Raw genomic sequence first — 18,884 nt, 5'->3', positions numbered from 1 at the left:
ACTTTCAACTTGCTTGTTGGGAACACAAAGTATCTTTTCAATTGCAATCTCCATTCCATACACATATATGGGGAGGTACTAGCTCCAACTCGGTTTTACAGTGAAATCTGCAGGAACATCAAACCAGCACTAGGAAACATACTGAGAAAGCAGAGAAAAATTGGCTCCTGCAACCCATTCATTAGGTGCTAGATGAACGAACGTCTCTGCACTTGCTCAGTTCTGAGAGATAAGTGTGTGTGAAATCCGTCCTTCACCTAGCTTGTTGGGAACACAAAGTTTCTTTTCAGTTGCAAACTCCATTCCATAAATTTATATGGGGAGTTACTAGCTCCAACTCGGTTTTACAGTGAAAACTGCAGGAACTTCAAACCCGCAAGGAAACAGACTGAGAAAGCAGAGAAAAAGGACCCCTACAACCAATTCCCGTGGTGCCAGATGAACGAATGTCTCTCCACTTGCTCAGTTCTGAGAGGTAAGTGTGTGTGAAAGCCGTCCTTCATTTAGCTTGTTGGGAACACAAAGTTTCTTTTCAGTTTCAAACTCCATTCCATACATGTATATGGGGAGGTACAAGCTCCAACTCGTTTTGACAGTGACAACTGCAGGAACTTCAAACCGGCACTAGGAAACATACTGAGAAAGCAGAGAAAAAGTGTCACCTGCAACACGTTCCCTTGGTGCTAGATGAACGAACGTCTCTCCCATTGATCAGTTCTGAGAGATAAGAGTGTGTGAAAGTCGCCCTTCACATAGCTTGTTGGGAACACAAAGTTTGTTTTCAGTTGCAAACTCCATTCCATACATATATATGGGGAGGTAATAGCTCCAACTCGGTTTTACAGTGAAAACTGCAGTAACTTCAAACCGGCACTAGGAAACAGACTGAGAAAGCAGAGAAAAAGTTTCTCCTGCAACCCGTTCCCTTGGTGCTAGATGAACGAACCTCTCTCCACTTGCTAAGTTCTGAGAGATAAGTGTGTGTGAAAGACGTCCTTCACCTAGCTTGTTGGGAACACAAAGTTTCTTTTAAGTTGAAAACTCCATTCCATACATATATATGGGGAGGTATTAGCTCCAACTCGGTTTTACAGAGAAAACTGCAGGAACTTCAAATCGGCACTAGGAAACAGATTGAGAAAGCTGATAAAAAGTGTCTCCTGCAACCCGTTCCCTTGGTGTTAGATGAACGAACGTCTCTCAACTTTCTAAGTTCTGAGAGATAAGTGTGTGTGAAAGCCGTCCTTCACCTAGCTTGTTGGGAACACAAAGTATCTTTTCAGTTGCAAACTCCATTCCATACATATATAAGGGGAGGTACTAACTCCAAATCGTTTTGACAGTGAAAACTGCAGGAACTTCAAAACGGAACTAGGAAACAGACTGAGAAAACAGAGAAATAGTGTCTCCTGCAACCCATTCCCTTGGTGCTAGATGAACGAACGTCTCTCCAATTGCTCAGTTCTGAGAGAAAAGTGTGTGTGAAAGCCGTCCTTCAACTAGTTTGTTGGGAACACAAAGTTTCTTTTCAGTTGCAAATTCCATTCCATACATATATTTGGGGAGGTACAAGCTCCAACTCGGTTTTACAGTGAAAACTGCAGAAAATTCAAACCGGCACTAGGAAACAGACTGAGAAAGCAGAGAAAAAGTGTCTCCTGCAACCCGTTCCCTTGGTGCTAGATGAACGTACGTCTCTCCACTTGCTAAATTCTGAGAGATAAGTGTGTGTAAAAGCCGTCCTTCACCTAGCTTGTTGTGAACACAAAGATTCTTTTCAGTTGCTAACTCCATTCTATACATATATATGGGGAGGTACTAGCTCCAACTCGATTTTACAGTGAAAACTGCAGGAACTTCAAACCGGCACTAGGAAACAGACTGAGAAAGCAGAGAAAAAGTGACTCCTGCAAACCATTCCCGTGGAGGTAGATGAACGAATATCTCTCCACTCGCTCAGTTCTGAGAGAAAAGTGTGTGTGTAAGCCGTCCTTCACCTAGCTTGTTGGGAACACAAAGTTTCTTTTCAGTTGCAAAATCCAATCCATACATATATATGGGGATGTACAAGCTCCAACACGGTTTACAGTGAAAACTGCAGGAACTTCAAACCGGCACTAGGAAACAGACTGAGAAAGCAGAGAAATAGTGTCTCCTGCAACCCGTTCCCTTGGTGCTAGATGAACGAACGTCTCTCCACTTGCTAAGTTCTGAGAGAAAAATGTGAGTGAAAGCCGTCCTTCACCTTGCTTGTTGGGAACACAAAGTTTCTTTTCAGTTGCAAACTCCATTCCATACATGTATATGGGGAGGTACAAGCTCCAACTCGGTTTTACAGTGAAAACTGCAAGAACTTCAAACCGGCACTAGGAAACAGACTGAGAAAGCAGAGAAAAAGTGTCTCCTGCCACCCGTTCCCTTTGTGCTAGATGAACGAAAGTTTCTCCACTTGCTCAGTTCTGAGAGGTAAGTGTGTGTGAAAGCCGTCCTTCACCTAGCTTGTTGGGAACACAAAGTTTCTTTTCAGTTGCAAACTCCATTCCATACATATATATGGGGAGGTACAAGCTCCAACTCGGTTTTACAGTGAATACTGCAGGAACTTCAAACCGGCACTAGGAAACAGATTGAGAAACAGATAAAATGTGTCTCCTGCAACCCGTTCCATTGGTGCTAGATGAACGAACATCTCTCCACTTCCTCAGTTCTGAGAGATATGTGTGTGTGAAAGCCGACCTTCACCTATCTTGTGGGGAATACAGTTTCTTTTCAGTTGCAATCTCCATTCCATACATATATAAGGGGAGGTATTAGCTCCAAATCAGTTTGACAGTGAAAACTGCAGGAACTTCAAACCGGCACCAGGAAACAGACTGAGAAAACAGAGAAAAAGTGTCCCTGCAACCCGTTCCCTTGGTTCTAGATAAAAGAACGTCTCTGCAATTGCTCAGTTCTGAGAGAAAAGTGTGTGTGAAAGCCATTCTTCACCTTGCTTGTTGGGAACACAAAGTTTCTTTTCAGTTGCAAATTCCATTCCATATATATATATGGGGAGTTACTAGCTCCAACTCGGTTTTACAGTGAAAACTGAAGGAACTTAAAACCGGCACTAGGAAACAGACTGAGAAAGCAGAGAAAAGGTGACTCGTGCAACACATTCACTTTGTGCTAGATGAACGAATGTCTCTCCACTTGCTCAGTTCTGAGAGGTAATTGTGTGTGAAAGCCGTCCTTCATTTAGCTTGTTGGGAACACAAAGTTTCTTTTCAGTTTCAAACACCATTCCATACATGTATATGGGGAGGTACAAGCTCCAACTCGGTTTGACAGTGAAAATTGCAGGAACTTCAAACCGGCACTAGGAAACATACTGAGAAAGCAGAGAAAAAGTGTCTCCTGCAACCCGTTCCCTTGGTGCTAGATGAACGAACGTCTCTCCACTTGCTCAGTTCTGAGATATAAGTGTGTGTGAAAGCCGTCCTTCATCTAGCTTGTTGGGAACACAAAGTTTCTTTTAAGTTGCAAACTCCATTCCATACATATATATGGGGAGGTACTTGCTCCAACTCGGTTTTACAGTGAAAACTGCAGGAACTTCAAACCGGCACTAGGAAACAGTTTGAGAAAGCATAAAAAATGTGTCTCCTGCAACCCGTTCCCTTGGTGCTAGATGAACGAACGTCTCTCCACTTGCTCATTTCTGAGAGAAAAGTGTGTGTGAAAGCCGTACTTCACATAGTTTGTTGGGAACACAAAGTTTCTTTTCAGTTGCAAACTCCATTCCATACATATATAAGGGGAGGTACTAGCTCCAAATCGGTTTGACAGTGAAAACTGCAGGAACTTCAAACCGGCGCTAATAAACATACTGAGAAAACAGAGAAAAAGTGTTTCCTGCAACCCGTTCCCTTGCTCCTAGATGAACGAACGTCTCTCCACTTGCTAAGTTCTGAGAGATAAGTGTGTGTGAAAGCCGTTCTTCACCTAGCTTGTTGGGAACACAAAGATTCTTTTAAGTTGAAAATTCCATTCCATACATATATATGGGGAGGTACTAGCTCCAACTCGGGTTTACAGTGAAAACTGCAGGAACTTCAACCCGGCACTACGAAACAGACTGAGAAAACAGAGAAAAGTTTACTCCTGCAACACATTCCCTTTGTGCTAGATGAAAGAATGTCTCTAAACTTGCTGAGTTCTGAGAGGTAAGTGTGTGTGAAAGCCGTCCTTCACCTAGCTTGTTGGGAACACAATGTTTCTTTTCAGTTGCAAACTCCATTCGATAAATATATAAGGGGAGGTACAATCTCAAACTCGGTTTTACAGTGAAAACTGCAGGAACTTCAAACCGGCACTAGGAAACAGACAGAGAAAGCAGAGAAAAAGTGTCTCCTGCAACCCGTTCCATTGGTGCTAGATGAACGAACGTCTCTCCACTTGCTCAGTTCTGAGATATAAGTGTTTGTGAAAGCCGCCTTCATCTAGCTTGTTGGGAACACAAAGTTTCTTTTCAGTTGCAAACTCCATTCCATACATATATAAGGGGAGGTACTAGCTCCAATTCGGTTTGACAGTGAAAACTGCAGGAACTTAAAACCGGCACTAATAAACATACTGAGAAAACAGAGAAAAAGTTTTTCCTGCAACCCGTTCCCTTGGTGCTAGATGAACGAACGTCTCTCCAATTGATCAGTTCTGAGAGATAAGTGTGTGTGAAAGCCGTCCTTCACCTAGCTTGTTGGGAACACAAAGTTTGTTTTCAGTAGCAAACTGCATTCCATACATATAAATGGGAGGTTATAGCTCCAACTCGGTTTTACAGTGAAAACTGCAGTAACTTCAACCCGGCACTAGGAAACAGACTGAGAAAGCAGAGAAAAAGTGACTCCTGCAAACCATTCCCGTGGTGCTAGATGAACGAAAGTCTCTCCACTTGCTCAGTTCTGAGAGATAAGTGTGTGTGAAAGCCGTCCTTCACCTAGTTTTTTGGGAACACAAAGTTTCTTTTCAGTTGCAAACTCCATTCCATACATATACATGGGGAGGTACAAGCTCCAACTCGGTTTTACACTGAAAACTGCAGGAACTTCAAATCGGCACTAGGAAACAGACTGAGAAAACAGAGAAAAAGTGTCTCCTGCAACCCGTTCCCTTGGTGCTAGATGAACGAACGTCTCTCCACTTGCTCAGTTCTGAGAGATAAGTGTGTGTAAAAGCCGTCCTTCACCTAGCTTTTTGGGAACACAAAGTTTCTTTTCAGTTGCAAACTCCATTCCATACATATATAAGGGGAGGTACAAGCTCAAACTCGGTTTTACGGTGAAAACTGCAGGAACTTAAAACCGGCAATAAGAAACAGCCTGAGAAAGCAGAGAAAAAGTGACTCCTGCAACCCGTTCCCTTATTGCTGGATGAACGAACGTCTCTCCACTTGCTAAGTTCTGAGAGATAAGTGTGTGTGAAAGCTGTCCTTCACCTAGCTTGTTGGGAACACAAAGTTTCTTTTCAGCTGCAAACTCCATTCCATACATATATAAGGGGAGGTACAAGCTCAAACTTGATTTTACGGTGAAAACTGCAGGAACTTAAAACCGGCACTAGGAAACAGACTGAAAAAGCAGATAAAAAGTCTCTCCTGCATCCCGTTGCCTTGGTGCTAGATGAACGAACATCTCTCCAATTGCTCAGTTCTGAGAGATAAGTGTGTGTGAAAGCAGTCCTTCACCTAGCTTGTTGGGAACACAAAGTTTCTTTTCAGTTTCTAACTCCATTCCATACATATATATGGGGAGGTACAAGCTCCAACTCGTTTTTACAGTGAAAACTGCAGGAACTTCAAACCGGCACTACGAAAAAGACTGAGAAAGCAGAGAAAAAGTGACTCCTGCATCCCGTTCCTGTGGTGCTAGATGAACGAATATCTCTTCACTTGCTCAGTTCTGAGAGATAAGTGTGTGTGAAAGCCGTCCTTCACATAGCTTGTTGGGAACACAAAGTTTCTTTCAGTTACAAACTCCATTCCATACATATATATGGGGAGGTACATGCTCCAACTCGGTTTTACAGTGAAAACTGCAGGAACTTCAAAACGGCACTAGGAAACAGACTGAGAAAGCAAAGAAAAAGTTTTTCCTACAACCCGTTCCCTTGGTGCTAGATGAATGAACGTCTCTCCACTTGCTCAGTTCTGAGAGATAAGTGTGTGTGAAAGCCGTCCTTCACCTAGCTTGTGGGAACACAAAGTTTCTTTTCAGTTGCAAACTCCATTCCATACATATATATGGGGAGGTACAAGCTCCAACTCGGTTTTTCAGTGAAAACTGCAGGAACTTCAAACTGGCACTAGGAAACAGACTGAGAAAGCAGAGAAAAAGTGACTCCTGCAACCCATTCCCTTTGTGCTAGATGAACGAACGTCTCTCCACTTGCTCAGTTCTGAGAGATAAGTGTGTGTGAAAGCCGTCCTTCACGTAGTTTTTTGGGAACACAAAGTTTCTTTTCACTTGCAAACTCCATTCCATACATATATATGGGTGGTACATGCTCCAACTCGGTTTTACACTGTAAACTGCAGGAACTTCAATTCGGCACTAGGAAACAGACTGAGATTACATAGAAAAAGTGTCTCCTGCAACCCGTTCCCTTGGTGCTAGATGAACGAACGTCTCTCCCATTGCTCAGTTCTGAGAGATAAGTGAGTTTGAAAGCCGTACTTCACCTAGCTTGTTGGGAACACAAAGTTTCTTTTCAGTTGCAAACTCCAATCCATACATATATATGGGGAGGTACTAGCTCCAACTCGGTTTTACAGTGAAAACTGCAGGTACTTCAAACCGGCAATAGGAAACACACTGAGAAAGCAGAAAAAAAGTGTCTCCTGCACCCCGTTCCCTTGGTGCTAGATGAACGAACGTCTCTCCACTTGCTCAGTACTGAGAGAAAAGTGTGTGTGAAAGCCGTCCTTCACCTAGCTTGTTGGGAACACAAAGATTCTTTTCAGATGCAAACTCCATTCCATACATATATATGGGGAGGTACTAGCTCCAACTCGGTTTGACAGTGAAAACTGCAGCAAGTTCAAACCGGCACTAGGAAACAGACTGAGAAAGCAGAGAAAAAGTGTCTCCTGCAAACCTTTCCCTATGTGCTAGATGAACGAACGTCTCGCCACTTGCTCATTTCTCAGAGATAAGTGTGTTTGAAAGCCGTCCTTCATTAGCTTGTTGGGAACATAAAGTTTCTTTTCAGTTGCAAACTCCATTCCATACATATATATGGGGATGTACTAGCTCCAACTCGGTTTTACAGTGAAAACTGCAGGAACTTCAAACCGGCACTAGGAAACAGACTGAGAAAGCAGAGAAAAAGTGACTCCTGCAACCCATTCCCGTGGTGCTAGATGAACGAATATCTCTCCACTTGCTCAGTTCTGAGAGGTAAGTGTGTGTGAAAGCCGTCCTTCACCTAGCTTGTTGGGAACATAAAGTTTCTTTTCAGTTGCATACCCCATTCCATACATATATATAGGGTGGTACAAGCTCCAACACGATTTTACAGTGAAAACTGCAGGAACTACAAACCGGCACTAGGAAACTGACTGAGAAATGAGAGAAAAAGTGTCTCCTGCAACCCGTTCCATTGGTGCTAGATGAACGAACGTCTCTCCACTTGCTCAGTTCTGAGAGATAAGTGTGTGTGAAAGCCGTCCATCACCTAGCTTGTTGGGAACACAAAGTTTCTTTTCAGTTGGAAACTCCATTCCATACATATATATGGGGAGGTACAAGCTCCAACTCGGTTTTACAGTGAAAACTGCAGGAACTTCAAACCGGCACTAGGAAACAGACTGAGAAAGCAGATAAAAAGTGCCTCCTGCAACCGGTTCCCTTGGTGCTAGATGAACGAACGTCTCTCCACTTGCTCAGTTCTGAGAGATAAGTGTGTGTTAAAGCCGTCCTTCACCTAGCTTGTTGGGAACACATAGATTCTTTTCAGTTGCAAACTCCATTCCATACATATATATGGGGAGGTACTAGCTCCAACTCGGTTTTTCAGTGAAAACTGCAGGAACTTCAAACCGGCACTAGGAAACAGAGAGAGAAAGCAGAGAAAAAGTGACTCCTACAACCCATTTCCTTTGTGCTAGATGAACGAAAGTCTCTCCACTTGCTCAGTTCTGAGAGATAAGTGTGTGTGAATGCCGTCCTTCACCTAGCTTGTTGGGAACAGAAAGTTTCTTTGCAGTTGCAAACTCCATTCCATACATATATATGGGGAGGTACAAGCTCCAACTCGGTTTTACACTGAAAACTGCAGGAAATTCAAACCGGCACTAGGAAACAAAATGAGAAAGCAGATAAAAATTGTCTCCTGCAACCCGTTCCCTTGGTGCTAGATGAACGAATATCTCTCCACTGGCTCAGTTCTGAGAGATAAGTGTGTGTGAAAGCCGTCCTTCAACTAGCTTGTTGGGAACACAAAGTTTATTTTCAGTTGCAAACTCCATTCCATACATATATATGGGGAGGTACAAGCTCCAACACGGTTTTACAGTGAAAACTGCAGGAACATCAAACCGGCACTAGGAAACAGACTGAGAAAGCAGAAAAAAAGTGTCTCCTGTAACCCGTTCAATTGGTGCTAGATGAACGAACGTCTCTCCACTTGCTAAGTTCTGAGAGATAAGTGTGTGTGAAAGCTGTCCTTCACCTAGCTTGTTGGGAACACAAAGTTTCTTTTCAGCTGCAAACTCCATTCCATACATATATAAGGGGAGGTACAAGCTCAAACTTGATTTTACGGTGAAAACTGCAGGAACTTAAAACCGGCACTAGGAAACAGACTGAAAAAGCAGATAAAAAGTCTCTCCTGCATCCCGTTGCCTTGGTGCTAGATGAACGAACATCTCTCCAATTGCTCAGTTCTGAGAGATAAGTGTGTGTGAAAGCAGTCCTTCACCTAGCTTGTTGGGAACACAAAGTTTCTTTTCAGTTTCTAACTCCATTCCATACATATATATGGGGAGGTACAAGCTCCAACTCGTTTTTACAGTGAAAACTGCAGGAACTTCAAACCGGCACTACGAAAAAGACTGAGAAAGCAGAGAAAAAGTGACTCCTGCATCCCGTTCCTGTGGTGCTAGATGAACGAATATCTCTTCACTTGCTCAGTTCTGAGAGATAAGTGTGTGTGAAAGCCGTCCTTCACATAGCTTGTTGGGAACACAAAGTTTCTTTCAGTTACAAACTCCATTCCATACATATATATGGGGAGGTACATGCTCCAACTCGGTTTTACAGTGAAAACTGCAGGAACTTCAAAACGGCACTAGGAAACAGACTGAGAAAGCAAAGAAAAAGTTTTTCCTACAACCCGTTCCCTTGGTGCTAGATGAATGAACGTCTCTCCACTTGCTCAGTTCTGAGAGATAAGTGTGTGTGAAAGCCGTCCTTCACCTAGCTTGTGGGAACACAAAGTTTCTTTTCAGTTGCAAACTCCATTCCATACATATATATGGGGAGGTACAAGCTCCAACTCGGTTTTTCAGTGAAAACTGCAGGAACTTCAAACTGGCACTAGGAAACAGACTGAGAAAGCAGAGAAAAAGTGACTCCTGCAACCCATTCCCTTTGTGCTAGATGAACGAACGTCTCTCCACTTGCTCAGTTCTGAGAGATAAGTGTGTGTGAAAGCCGTCCTTCACGTAGTTTTTTGGGAACACAAAGTTTCTTTTCACTTGCAAACTCCATTCCATACATATATATGGGTGGTACATGCTCCAACTCGGTTTTACACTGTAAACTGCAGGAACTTCAATTCGGCACTAGGAAACAGACTGAGATTACATAGAAAAAGTGTCTCCTGCAACCCGTTCCCTTGGTGCTAGATGAACGAACGTCTCTCCCATTGCTCAGTTCTGAGAGATAAGTGAGTTTGAAAGCCGTACTTCACCTAGCTTGTTGGGAACACAAAGTTTCTTTTCAGTTGCAAACTCCAATCCATACATATATATGGGGAGGTACTAGCTCCAACTCGGTTTTACAGTGAAAACTGCAGGTACTTCAAACCGGCAATAGGAAACACACTGAGAAAGCAGAAAAAAAGTGTCTCCTGCACCCCGTTCCCTTGGTGCTAGATGAACGAACGTCTCTCCACTTGCTCAGTACTGAGAGAAAAGTGTGTGTGAAAGCCGTCCTTCACCTAGCTTGTTGGGAACACAAAGATTCTTTTCAGATGCAAACTCCATTCCATACATATATATGGGGAGGTACTAGCTCCAACTCGGTTTGACAGTGAAAACTGCAGCAAGTTCAAACCGGCACTAGGAAACAGACTGAGAAAGCAGAGAAAAAGTGTCTCCTGCAAACCTTTCCCTATGTGCTAGATGAACGAACGTCTCGCCACTTGCTCATTTCTCAGAGATAAGTGTGTTTGAAAGCCGTCCTTCATTAGCTTGTTGGGAACATAAAGTTTCTTTTCAGTTGCAAACTCCATTCCATACATATATATGGGGATGTACTAGCTCCAACTCGGTTTTACAGTGAAAACTGCAGGAACTTCAAACCGGCACTAGGAAACAGACTGAGAAAGCAGAGAAAAAGTGACTCCTGCAACCCATTCCCGTGGTGCTAGATGAACGAATATCTCTCCACTTGCTCAGTTCTGAGAGGTAAGTGTGTGTGAAAGCCGTCCTTCACCTAGCTTGTTGGGAACATAAAGTTTCTTTTCAGTTGCATACCCCATTCCATACATATATATAGGGTGGTACAAGCTCCAACACGATTTTACAGTGAAAACTGCAGGAACTACAAACCGGCACTAGGAAACTGACTGAGAAATGAGAGAAAAAGTGTCTCCTGCAACCCGTTCCATTGGTGCTAGATGAACGAACGTCTCTCCACTTGCTCAGTTCTGAGAGATAAGTGTGTGTGAAAGCCGTCCATCACCTAGCTTGTTGGGAACACAAAGTTTCTTTTCAGTTGGAAACTCCATTCCATACATATATATGGGGAGGTACAAGCTCCAACTCGGTTTTACAGTGAAAACTGCAGGAACTTCAAACCGGCACTAGGAAACAGACTGAGAAAGCAGATAAAAAGTGCCTCCTGCAACCGGTTCCCTTGGTGCTAGATGAACGAACGTCTCTCCACTTGCTCAGTTCTGAGAGATAAGTGTGTGTTAAAGCCGTCCTTCACCTAGCTTGTTGGGAACACATAGATTCTTTTCAGTTGCAAACTCCATTCCATACATATATATGGGGAGGTACTAGCTCCAACTCGGTTTTTCAGTGAAAACTGCAGGAACTTCAAACCGGCACTAGGAAACAGAGAGAGAAAGCAGAGAAAAAGTGACTCCTACAACCCATTTCCTTTGTGCTAGATGAACGAAAGTCTCTCCACTTGCTCAGTTCTGAGAGATAAGTGTGTGTGAATGCCGTCCTTCACCTAGCTTGTTGGGAACAGAAAGTTTCTTTGCAGTTGCAAACTCCATTCCATACATATATATGGGGAGGTACAAGCTCCAACTCGGTTTTACACTGAAAACTGCAGGAAATTCAAACCGGCACTAGGAAACAAAATGGGAAAGCAGATAAAAATTGTCTCCTGCAACCCGTTCCCTTGGTGCTAGATGAACGAATATCTCTCCACTGGCTCAGTTCTGAGAGATAAGTGTGTGTGAAAGCCGTCCTTCAACTAGCTTGTTGGGAACACAAAGTTTATTTTCAGTTGCAAACTCCATTCCATACATATATATGGGGAGGTACAAGCTCCAACACGGTTTTACAGTGAAAACTGCAGGAACATCAAACCGGCACTAGGAAACAGACTGAGAAAGCAGAAAAAAAGTGTCTCCTGTAACCCGTTCAATTGGTGCTAGATGAACGAACGTCTCTACACTTGCTCAGTTCTGAGAGATAAGTGTGTGTGAAAGCCGTCCTTCACCTAGCTTGTTGGGAACACAAAGTTCTTTTCAGGTGCAAACTCCATTCCATTCATATATATGGGGAGGTACTCGCTCCAACTCGGTTTTACAGTGAAAACTGCAGGAACTTTAAACCGGCACTAGGAAAAAGACGTAGAAAGCAGAGAAAGAGTGACTCCTGCAACCCATTCCTGTGGTGCTAGATGAAGGAACGTCTCTCAACTTGCTCAGTTCTGAGAGGGAAGTGTGTTTGAAAGCCGTCCTTCACCTAGCTTGTTGGGAACACAAAGTTTCTTTTCAGTTGCAAACTCCATTCCATACATATATATGGGGAGGTACAAGCTCCAACACGATTTTACAGTGAAAACTGCAGGAACTTCTAACCGGCACTAGGAAACAGACTGAGAAAGCAGAGAAAAAGTGTCTCCTGCAACCCGTTCCCTTGGTGCTAGATGAACGAACTTCTCTCCACTTGCTCAGTTCTGAGAGATAAGTGTGTGTGAAAGCCGTCCATCACCTAGCTTGTTGGGAACACAAAGTTTCTTTTCAGTTGCAAACCCATTCCATACTTATATATGGGGAGGTACAAGCTCCAACTCGGTTTGACAGTGACAACTGCAGGAACTTCAAGCCGGCACTAGGAAACAGACTGAGAAAGCAGAGAAATAGTGAATCCTGCAACCCATTCCCGTGGTGCTAGATGAACGAACGTCTCTCCACTTGCTCAGTTCTGAGAGATAAGTGTGTGTGAAAGCCGTCCTTCACCTAGCTTGTTGGGAACACAAAGTTTCTTTTCAGTTGCAAACTCCATTCCATACATATATATGGGGAGGTACATGCTCCAACTCGGTTTTACACTGAAAACTGCAGGAACTTCAAACCGGCACTAGGAAACAGACTGAGAAAGCAGATAAAAAGTGTCACCTGCAATCCTTTCCCTTGGTGCTAGATGAACGAACGTCTCTCCACTTGCTCAGATCTGAGTGAAATGTGTGTGTGAAAGCCGTCCTTCACCTAGCTTGTTGGGAACACAAAGTTTCTTTTCAGTTGCAAACTCCATTCCATACATATAAAAGTGGAGGTACAAGCTCAAACACGGTTTGACAGTGAAAACTGCAGGAACCTCAAACCGGCACTAGGAAACAGACTTAGAAAGCAGAGAAAAAGTGTCTCCTGCAACCCGTTCCCTTGGTGCTAGATGAACCAACGTCTCTCCAATTGTTCTGTTCTGAGAGATAAGTGTGTGTGAAAGCCGTCCTTCACCTAGCTTGTTGGGAACACAAAGTTTCTTTTCAATTGCTACTCCAATCCATACATATATATGGGGAGGTACTAGCTCCAACTCGGTTTTTCAGTGAAAATTGCAGGAACTTCAAACCGGCACTAGTAAGCAGACTGTGAAAGCAGAGAAAAAGTGACACCTGCAACCCATTCCCGTGGTGCTAGATGAACGAATATCTCTCCACTAGCTCAGTTCTGAGAGATAAGTGTGTGTGAAATCCGTCCTTCACATAGCTTGTTGGGAACACAAAGTTTCTTTTCAGTTGCAAACTCCATTCCATACATATATATGGTTAGGTACTAGCTCCAAATCGGTTTTACAATGAAAACTGCAGGAAATTCAAACCGGCACTAGGAAACAGACTGAGAAAGCAGAGAAAAAGTGACACCTGCAACCCATTCCAGTGGTGCTAGATGAACGAACGGCTCTCCACTTACTCAGATCTGAGAGATAAGTGTGTGTGAAAGCCGTCCTTCACCTAGGTTGTTGGGAACACAAAGTTTCTTTTCAGTTGCAAACTCCATTCCATACATATATAAGGGGAGGTACTAGCTCCATATCGTTTTAACAGTGAAAACTGTAGGAACTTCAAATCGGCACTAGGAAACAGACAGAAAAAACAGAGAAAAAGTGACTCCTGCAACCCGTTCCCTTTGTGCTAGATGAACGAACGTCTTTCCAATTGCTCAGTTCTGAGAGATAAGTGTGTGTGAAAGCCGTCCTTCACCTATCTTGTTGGGAACACAAAGTTTCTTTTCATTTGCAAACTCCATTCCTTACATATATATGGGGAGGTACTAGCTCCAACTCGGTTTTACAGTGAAAACGGCAGGAACTTTAAACCGGCACTAGGAAACAGACTGAGAAATCAGAGAAAAAGTGTCCCATGCAACCCGTTCCCTTGGTGCTAGATGAACGAACGTCTCTCCACTTGCTAAGTTCTGAGAGATAAGTGTGTGTGAAAGCCGTCCTTCGCCTAGCTTGTTGGGAACACAAAGTTTCTTTTCAGTTGCAAACTCCATTCCATACATATATAAGGGGAGGTACTAGCTCCAAATCGTTTTAATAGTGAAAACTGCAGGAACTTCAAACCGGCACTAGGAAACAGACTGAGAAAGCAGAGAAAAAGTGTCTCCTGCAACCCGTTCCCTTGGTGCTAGATGAACAAACTTCTCTCCACTTTCTCAGATCTGAGAGATATGTGTGTGTGAAAGCCGTCCTTCACCTAGCTTGTTGGGAACACAAAGTTTCTTTTAAGTTGCAAACACAATTCCATACATATATAAGGGGAGGTACTAGCTCCAAATCGTTTTAACAGTGAAAAATGTAGGAACTTCAAAACGGCCCTAGGAAACAGACTGAAAAAACAGAGAAAAGTGTCTCCTGCAACCAGTTCCCTTGTTGATAGATGAACGAATGTCTTTCCAATTGCTCAGTTCAGAGATACAAGTGTCTGTGAAAGCCGTCCTTTACATAGCTTGTTGGGAACACAAAGTTTCTTTTCATTTGCAAACTCCATTCCATACATATATATGGGGAGGTACTAGCTCCAAATCGGTTTTACAGTGAAAACTGCAGGAACTTCAAACCGGCACTAGGAAACAGACTGAGAAAGCAGAGAAATAGTGTCTCCTGCACCCCGTTCCATTGGTGCTAGATGAACGAACGTCTCTCCACTTGCCCAATTCTGAGAGATAAGTGTGTGTGAAAGCAGTCCTTCACATAGCTTGTTGGGAACACAAAGTTTCTTTTCAGTTGCAAACTCCATTCCATACATATATATGGGGAGGTACTAGCTCCAACTCGGTTTTACAGTGAAAACTGCAGGAACTTCAAACCGGCACTAGGAAACAGATTGAGAAAGCAGAGAAAAAGTGTCTCCTGCAAACCTTTCCCTTGGTGCTAGATGAACGAACGTCTCTCCAATTGCTCAGTTCTGAGAGATAAGTGTGTGTGAAAGCCGTCCTTCACCTAGCTTGTTGGGAACACAAAGTTTCTTTTCAGTTGCAAACTCCATTCCATACATATATATGGGGAGGTACTAGCTCCAAATCGTTTTAACAGTGAAAAATGCAGGAACTTCAAATCGGCACTAGGAAACAGACTGAAAAAACAGAGAAAAAGTGTCTCCTGCCACCCGTTCCCTTGGTGCTAGATGAAAGTACGTCTTTCCAATTGCTCAGTTCTGAGAGACAAGTGTGTGTGAAAGCCGTCCTTCACCTAGCTTGTTGGGAACACAAAGTTTCTTTTCAGTTGCAAACTCCATTCCATACATATATATGGGGGGGTACTAGCTCCAACTCGGTTTTACAGTGAAAACTGCAGGAACTTCAAACCGGCACTTGGAAACAGACTGAGAAAGCAGAGAAATAGTGTCTCCTGCAACCCGTTCCCTTGGTGCTAGATGAACGAACGTCTCTCCACTTGCTAAGTTCTGAGACATTAGTGTGTGTGATAGCCGACCTTCACCTAGCTTGTTGGGAACACAAAGTTTCTTTTCAGTTGCAAACTCCATTCCATACATATATATGGGGAGGTACTAGCTCCAACTCGGATTTACAGTGAAAACTGCAGGAACTTCAAACCGGCACTAGGAAACAGATTGAGTAAGCAGAGAAAAAGTGTCTCCTGCAACCCTTTCCCTTGGTGCTAGATGAACGAACGTCTCGCCACTTGCTCAGTTCTGAGAGATAAGTGTGTGTGAAAGCCGTCCTTCACCTAGCTTGTTGGGAACACAAAGTTTCTTTTCAGTAGCAAACTCCATTCCATACATATATAAGGGGAGGTACTAGCTCCAAATCATTTTGACAGTGAAAACTGCAGTAACTTCAAACCGGCACTAGGAAACTGACTGTGAAAGCAGAGAAAAAGTGTCCCCTGCAACCCGTTCCTTTGGTGCTAGATGAACGAACGTCTCTCCAATTGCTCAGTTCTGAGAGATAAGTGTGTGTGAAAGCCGTCCTTCACCTAGCTTGTTGGGAACACAAAGTTTCTTTTCAGTTGCAAACTCCATTCCATACATATATATGGGTAGGTACAAGCTCCAACTCGGTTTTACAGTGAAAACTGCAGGAACTTCAATCCGGCACTAGGAAACAGACTGAGAATGCAGAGAAAAAGTGTATCCTGCAAACCGTTCCCTTGGTGCTAGATGAACGAACGTCTCTCCACTTGCTCAGTTCTGAGAGATAAATGTGTGTGAAAGCCGTCCTTCACCTAGCTTGTTGGGAACACAAAGTTTCTTTTCAGTTGCAAACTCCATTCCATACATATATAAGGGGAGGTACTAGCTCAAAATCGGTTTGACAGTGAAAACTGCAGTAACTTCAAACCGGCACTAGGAAACAGACTCTGAAACCAGAGAAAAAGTGTCTCCTGCAACCCGTTCCCTTGGTGCTAGATGAACGAACGTCTCTCCACTTGCTCAATTCTGAGAGATAAGTGTCTGTGAAAGCCGTCCTTCAACTAGCTTGTTGGGAACACAAAGATTCTTTTCATTTGCAAACTCCATTCCATACATATATAAGGGGAGGTACTAGCTCCAACTCGGTTTTACAGTGAAAACTGCAGGAACTTCAAACCGGCACTAGGAAACAGACTGAGAAAGCAGAGAAAAAGTGTCTCCTGCAACCCGTTCCCTTGGTGCTAGATGAACAAACTTCTCTCCACTTTCTCAGATCTGAGAGATAAGTGTGTGTGAAAGCCGTCCTTCACCTAGCTTGTTGGGAACACAAAGTTTCTTTTAAGTTGCAAACACAATTCCATACATATATAAGGGGAGGTACTAGCTCCAAATCGTTTTAACAGTGAAAAATGTAGGAACTTCAAATCGGCCCTAGGAAACAGACTGAAAAAACAGAGAAAAGTGACTCCTGCAAACCGTTCCCTTGTTGATAGATGAACGAATGTCTTTCCAATTGCTCAGTTCAGAGAAACAAGTGTGTGTGAAAGCCGTCCTTTACCTAGCTTGTTGGGAACACAAAGTTTCTTTTAATTTGAAAACTCCATTCCATACATATATATGGGGAGGTACTAGCTCCAAATCGGTTTTACAGTGAAAACTGCAGGAACTTCAAACCGGCACTAGGAAACAGACTGAGAAAGCAGAGAAATAGTGTCTCCTGCACCCCGTTGCATTGGTGCTAGATGAACGAACGTCTCTCCACTTGCCCAATTCTGAGAGATAAGTGTGTGTGAAAGCAGTCCTTCACATAGCTTGTTGGGAACACAAAGTTTCTTTTCAGTTGCAAACTCCATTCCATACATATATATGGGGAGGTACTAGCTCCAACTCGGTTTTACAGTGAAAACTGCAGGAACTTCAAACCGGCACTAGGAAACAGATTGAGAAAGCAGAGAAAAAGTGTCTCCTGCAAACCTTTCCCTTGGTGCTAGATGAACGAACGTCTCTCCAATTGCTCAGTTCTGAGAGATAAGTGTGTGTGAAAGCCGTCCTTCACCTAGCTTGTTGGGAACACAAAGTTTCTTTTCAGTTGCAAACTCCATTCCATACATATATAAGGGGAGGTACTAGCTCCAAATCGTTTTAACAGTGAAAAATGCAGGAACTTCAAATCGGCACTAGGAAACAGACTGAAAAAACAGAGAAAAAGTGTCTCCTGCCACCCGTTCCCTTGGTGCTAGATGAACGTACGTCTTTCCAATTGCTCAGTTCTGAGAGACAAGTGTGTGTGAAAGCCGTCCTTCACCTAGCTTGTTGGGAACACAAAGTTTCTTTTCAGTTGCAAACTCCATAACATACATATATATGGGGGGGTACTAGCTCCAACTCGGTTTTACAGTGAAAACTGCAGGAACTTCAAACCGGCACTTGGAAACAGACTGAGAAAGCAGAGAAATAGTGTCTCCTGCAACCCGTTCCCTTGGTGCTAGATGAACGAACGTCTCTCCACTTGCTAAGTTCTGAGACATTAGTGTGTGTGATAGCCGACCTTCACCTAGCTTGTTGGGAACACAAAGTTTCTTTTCAGTTGCAAACTCCATTCCATACATATATATGGGGAGGTACTAGCTCCAACTCGGATTTACAGTGAAAACTGCAGGAACTTCAAACCGGCACTAGGAAACAGATTGAGTAAGCAGAGAAAAACTGTCTCCTGCAACCCTTTCCCTTGGTGCTAGATGAACGAACGTCTCGCCACTTGCTCAGTTCTGAGAGATAAGTGTGTGTGAAAGCCGTCCTTCACCTAGCTTGTTGGGAACACAAAGTTTCTTTTCAGTAGCAAACTCCATTCCATACATATATAAGGGGAGGTACTAGCTCCAAATCATTTTGACAGTGAAAACTGCAGTAACTTCAAACCGGCACTAGGAAACAGACTGTGAAAGCAGAGAAAAAGTGTCCCCTTCAACCCGTTCCTTTGGTGCTAGATGAACGAACGTCTCTCCAATTGCTCAGTTCTGAGAGATAAGTGTGTGTGAAAGCCGTCCTTCACCTAGCTTGTTGGGAACACAAAGTTTCTTTTCAGTTGCAAACTCCATTCCATACATATATAAGGGGAGGTACTAGCTCAAAATCGGTTTGACAGTGAAAACTGCAGTAACTTCAAACCGGCACTAGGAAACAGACTCTGAAACCAGAGAAAAAGTGTCTCCTGCAACCCGTTCCCTTGGTGCTAGATGAACGAACGTCTCTCCACTTGCTCAATTCTGAGAGATA

The sequence above is a fragment of the Camelus bactrianus genome, chromosome 15, assembly GCF_048773025.1.
Source record: "Camelus bactrianus isolate YW-2024 breed Bactrian camel chromosome 15, ASM4877302v1, whole genome shotgun sequence".
NCBI classification, from domain to species: domain Eukaryota; kingdom Metazoa; phylum Chordata; class Mammalia; order Artiodactyla; family Camelidae; genus Camelus; species Camelus bactrianus.
Note: the sequence above shows the minus strand (reverse complement) of the source record.